Consider the following 5923-nt stretch of genomic DNA (forward strand, 5'->3'; position numbering starts at 1 on the left):
TGAATTTAAACACTTCTTTATAAAATAAAAATTAAAGAATGAGATTCAGGGCCATAACAGAAGTACAACTGACTAAGGTCTAAAACAAAGGGTGCCTTATGTGGCAACAATCTCAAAACTAAACATCTACATAAAAATGTAAGAAGAAAATGCCTTAATGCCCTCAACTGTTACAATTGTTAAATAAAATTAAATGCAGCTTATTAGTTAACTTAATATAGTTAACTTAATATCGGTCACAATAACAAAAATTATTGTTACATAGAGCATCTCAATAAGCTTAAAAATCAAAAGGTGCTGGGTGAAATATTTCCCCTTCCCTATCAGCAATATTGGCAGCAAAAATATCATCTACTGAGGCGAAAATAGAAAACATGTTCAGGGGGAAGGATTCATCCACTTGATCAATTCATACATAACACACAAAGAAAACTAAATTTTACACGATATTTTAATACCACTTCAACATTATTTTAATACCCTGTATACCTGCAATCATATACCATAACAGCAGCCCATTAGTTTATAACCAATAATTTAGTCCCTTTCAATAGAAGATATATGGTCAATAAAACATAGTGACAAAGAGATCAGAGCAATTTAATTATCACATAAGGCATTATTAGTACTTATTGACTATCCTGCAGCAAACAAAAAATGGTTAAAGATGTTATACTTATTTTGAGCTTATTTAAGCTTCCATTTAATCTAAGCATTTTTTTTAAGTTTTGAGAGAGTTTATAAAAATAAGCAAAAGTGAAATAAGTTTATCCCATAATCTAAAATCAACAATAAGAAGAAGTTACATGATTTTAACTTTCTCTAAAAGATTATTTTAACTAATACGTAAATACAATTTATCGTATAATAATGTTTTTTCATTCTTAATTTTTCCCTATCAATACTTTTGGAAAAAATTATCCAAACATGATCATATTCAATGTCCCCAAACATGATCAAATACCTTAATTCATTTTATCATATTTTACATAAGACTTCATTATTCATTAAGCTGTTTACCCCAAACTGTAATTTTTCTATGATTAATACACCAAATTATTCCATGAATTTACAAGAATCAATCAATCTGATCTCGGAAACAATAAAATGTTATTTTAACCCTTGAGCCTATCTTTTGTCAGTTCACCAATAAAAATAATATTTTTGTAGTTAAAAATTGATGGGTTCTAGTAATTCTGAGACTAATTTGGTGGTTTTCAGAATCTCAAGTGGTATTTAATTGCAAATGCTCACAGGGACAATTTGACACAAAAGTAAACACATCATAATAGCACATGATAAACTAAAAATATAGCTACTAGCAATTCCTCCAAACTTAACGTTATCAGTTCAACCCTCAAACATGGGTGACACAAATAAGTAACTAGCGGACAAAACTAATGGAGGAATCTGATTCTTTCTTATGCATAACGAGAGAGGAAAAACAAAAAGAAAACAGTTAGAAAATGGAAATGAAGAGGAAGCCTAACCTTGAGAGAGAAATTGAGGGCCACAAAACAAATTGAAGCCTAAGCCTTAAATCTGCGACGCCCACACCGCCCACCAACGCCTCAGCCACCAGATCACGCTGGAAATTCTTCACACCACAATTGACCACCTTATCTTGCCAAAGTTTCAATCTTTTCCCCTCTGAGTCATCTTCCTCTGCGCTCATGCTTCGATTCCCTGCCACCGCCTCTACAACTCACTAACTTTGCTCAAAAGGGAACACACCCATCAATATCATTTGTTTTTTCTCAGAGAAAACCCAATTCGGAGCAATTTATATCAATCTGGAACCTAGCTTATCCCTTTGCGAAATTGGGTCAATTTTTTGGTAGTGAGAGAGAAAGCAAAGTAAAAATGCGGAAAGATGAAAAAGAGTTTATTTGTAGAGATGGTAGCCTGCACAACGGGCACGACCCGTGGAGGTCGAGCAACGGCGTGATGCAATCGGCACGGAAGAGGTGTTTGCAAGGCAACTGTTTGGCCTCAACGTCAAGGAAAATTTAGTCTTTGCACACAGCGGAGAAAACGACGTCGTTGGGGTTGAGCGCGGAAAGGAGTGAAGGTGTGACGTTGACGGAGGGGAGAGGACGGGGTTTGGCGGAGAGGGGCTTGGAGGAGAGGAGTAAGAGCGCGTATGGGAAAACGTCAAAGAGGGGTGATTCGGCGTCGTTTTGGGAGAAGGGAGAGTCCATCAGTTCGAGGAAGGAGGTATGGCAGTGGGGACAAAGGAGAGGCGAGGGAAGGAGCGTGAGGGACACACTCATATCGCATTCGTGGCAGCAGTCAGTCTTTGGTTCTGGCTCCGTCGTCGTTGCCATCGGAAGTGTTTCCCTCTGCGAATGATTATGAATTTAAAAGGGAGGCACCCTCCGCGATTGCACGAACCCGCTCAACCACCGGAAATGCTCGCGCTCTTCACAACACCGCTATGCCAACAGAAGATGGAAGGGACCGATGATGCGCAAACAAGGAAACCAAACGAAGGAGGAGAAATTTGGGAGGGAACCAAACGAAGGAGGATAAATTTGGGGGTACCCTCACACACCCTTAGATTTCAATTTCGGGGGAAGAGAAGGGAGAAATTTGAGGGAAAGGGAACTGCTGAAATTGCAAATGAGCAAGGAAATACCCAAAATTTAGGTTAAGTCATGGTGCACAATACCGAAGGTTCATATCCGCCGGTAAATTACGGCATATCGCAAATTACCGAAGGACACTTGGCCGTATGTAATTATCCGCCGGTAATAAACGCGTTTCTTGAATGAAACATGTTTCACTACTCGCATTAGAGGTATGGAATAGTTTGTTATAATAAAAGTCAGCAACCCTTGTTATGTTGTTGACAAATTTAGTTTTGTTAGTTAGCTATAAAATGGCAAGGACAGATCTAACCAGAAATTCATTCATACTTGTATTCTCTAATATTCTCTAATATTCTTATTATATTTCTTTTCTAATACACATTCTCGGAACCTCATTTTCTTGGATTCTTTGTTTCCTTTAGTTATTGGAGTGTTATATTCGTAGAACTAGTCTTTTTAATGTATCGGTTAGAATGATTCTTTTTTGCAACCCTTTTCACGACAAAGGCTATTAAAATAAACTTAAACTTAAAAGTTATTTCATAGTTATTGTGAGAAATAATGTTTTAATGTTTTAGGAGAGAAAAATCCAATAAGTTAGCGTGAAAGGCTAAATGTTTTTCCTTTAAATTGTAATGTTCACGTGATATAAAAGATATAGTAAAGTAAACCATATTATACAAAAAAATGTGTCATTTATTAACAAATTGGTATCAAGGCTTGAGAACTTAAGTGTCTGAGTGAAAATATAGCTAGAAAAAAAAGCGAGGAGCTAAAGAAATATTGAGTGTTTGATTGTTTAAGGAAGAAAGAGTCAAATGACCAACCTCACAAACCATATGTCCCTCCCTTAGCTGACAAAGAAAGTCAATTATGATAACTAAAATTTGCAAATGAAGGCTCTTCTTGGATTCCAAGACGTGTGGGATGTAGTTGAGAATAGGTACCAAGAGATAGTAGAAAATGAAGAATAGACAGTTGTTGAGGTTGTTATGTTGAGAAAAATACGAGAAGGACAAATAAGATTTATACGTGTTGTATCGAGTTGTGGATGAATCTTGGTTTGAGAAGATAGCAAACACTACATCTTTAAGAGAATCATAGGAGATCCTAGAGAAGGCATATAAAGGGAATGCTTTTGGTTGAAGAGTTTGCCAGGTCCCTAGAGGTGCACGAGCAGGAAAGGAGGAACAAGTGGGAGCCACTTGATCAAGAACATCAAGCAAAGCTTGATGTGAAGGGAGAAGATCAAAACACACAAGGTCGAGGTTCTAATGGAAGATACTAAGAAAGTCAACGATGAGGAGGTCAAGGCCAAATAGATTATGAAGACGACAAAGATCAGTCTAGTGTGTAGAATTGGCGTGGCCGAGGACAAGGTAGACACTAGAGAGGTTGATCTAGTAGCTCAAGAGTTGAGTGTTTTAAATGTGGCAAGCACGACCACTATGTAAATGATTATAGATCGAAAAAATGTTATAACTGTGGTAAGGTTAGTCACATCACAAAGTATTGTCAGCCTAAGAAAAAGGATACAAACTTTTATACTAAAGAAGCTGATAAAGAAATATAGCGATATTAATGATGTATAGGAACCCAAACGTTGAGCTAAGTCTGATCTAGAGACCCGATGTCGAGCTAAGTTCAATTCTATGATGTTGAGTAAATCAAACGTTATGCTAATTATGAGTTGGAAATTGGATGTCGAGCTAAGTTTGTGTTGTATGATGTCGACAAGATTGGATGTCGAGCTAAGTTCGAATTGGAGATTAGGTGTCGAGTGAAGTTCGAGTTGTTCAAACAACTTGGTTTGGTATGTGGAGCTAGGAGCGAGTAATCAAATGTTCGATTATGAGAATTTGTTCAAAAATCTCTCCAAAGTTGAGACCAGACACATATCATTTGGAGATGACTTCAAGGTGGTGGTGAAAGGGTGAGGTACAATCTAGTACCTACAGAAGAATAGTCAAGGTGGAGAAATTAGAAACTTGTACAATGTACTCGCTGTGAAAATAATCTAAAAGAAATACTTGAAGCTCGATGTGAAGGATGAAGCCATGGTGTGACATTTTTTATTTTGCCATTTGCATTTTGGCGGACTGGCCAAGCTGGCGAAGAAAGGATATGTTCAAGAACTGTCGAGTATGAAATTTGAAAAAACATTTTGAGAGAAGTGTGTGCTTGGAAAACATCCGAGAAGCAAGTTTCCAAAGATAGTCGAGTACCAAGTGAAGATACAGCTTGGGTTGATCAATACCGACCTTTGTGGGCCAATTACCCCTAAATACTTCAGTGGTATGAAGTACTTGATCTCATTAGTGAATGATTTTTGACATGGGTGTATTTCTTAAGGGAACAATTTGAGGTATTTGAGGTGTTTAAGAAGTTCAGAATGATGGTTGAAAAAGAAATCGGCAAGCACAAAGAAGAAGAGATGAACAAATGAGAGAGATAGAAAAGAAAGAAAGAGTTAAAAGAAAACAATGTCTTACTACCTTAGTTAGAATAAGAGCTTAGAATTCTTAAGAAAAAGAAGAAAAAGTCCAAAAGAATTTTAGGAAGATTAAGAGAAGAAAAGAGGAAGACAAAAGAAGGAAGAAAAAACAAAGAGAGAATGAGGAGCATGAGAAAAAGAGAAAGAACAAAGAGAGAAAGAGGAGCAAGTAAGAAGAGAGAAAAAAGAGGAGGAAAGAAGAAGAGAGTATGAAGAGAAAAAGACAAAAGAAAGGAATGAGAAAGAAAAGAGAGAAAAAGAAGAGATTAGATAAGAGAAGAAGAGGATGAGTTACTAAAGCCCCCGATCATTCCCACAATTAAGGTTAAGACTAAGATGATGAAGGGAGTTTTCCAATCCTTGAACTTTTCTCAATACATCCAACCATCTTTCATAACTCTAGCTTTTAATTTTGAAAAATTTTCAACTTCTTTTTCACCTCGCACTATTTTTAACTCCTCAAAATTTTCCAAATCAAACTTTAAGTTGATATTACCTTTTAGGATACAATTAACTTAAAGTAAACACAAACAATTTTGTGGAGTAGACCTTCAAAGTTTTCAAGTAAATTCTTTTTAAATTATCATAAGGCCTTATTTAAACATTTCACCTAGATACATGTTGTTTGTGACTCATAAGATTATTGGTTTTGTGTTTCATGACACTTGCATATGAAATTTTGAACCTGGAGGAAAGACATACAAGTTAACCAATAATAAGGAAAAGGTTTTTTTCACAAACGAACATGAAGATTTAAGGACAAATCCTTTTCAAAAGGAAAGGTATGATGGCATATACCTAAAAAATTAACTCTTGTGTTGGAATAGATAGTCTTTCA

At 36.2% G+C, this 5923-nt stretch overlaps 1 long non-coding RNA gene across 1 annotated transcript; it reads right to left on the minus strand.

Annotated features, from left to right (window-relative positions):
• On the minus strand, positions 1-2990 carry LOC148197585 (uncharacterized). Its single transcript, XR_015786649.1, has 2 exons — positions 1491-2990; positions 1-489 (listed from the first exon to the last, which is right to left on the minus strand). It is a non-coding gene; the product is annotated as an uncharacterized LOC148197585 (long non-coding RNA).
• Between the last annotated feature and the right edge of the window lie 2933 nt (positions 2991-5923).

This window comes from Vigna umbellata, chromosome 5, assembly GCF_029865625.1.
Source record: "Vigna umbellata cultivar VRB3 chromosome 5, Vumbellata_1.0, whole genome shotgun sequence".
NCBI lineage: Eukaryota > Viridiplantae > Streptophyta > Magnoliopsida > Fabales > Fabaceae > Vigna > Vigna umbellata.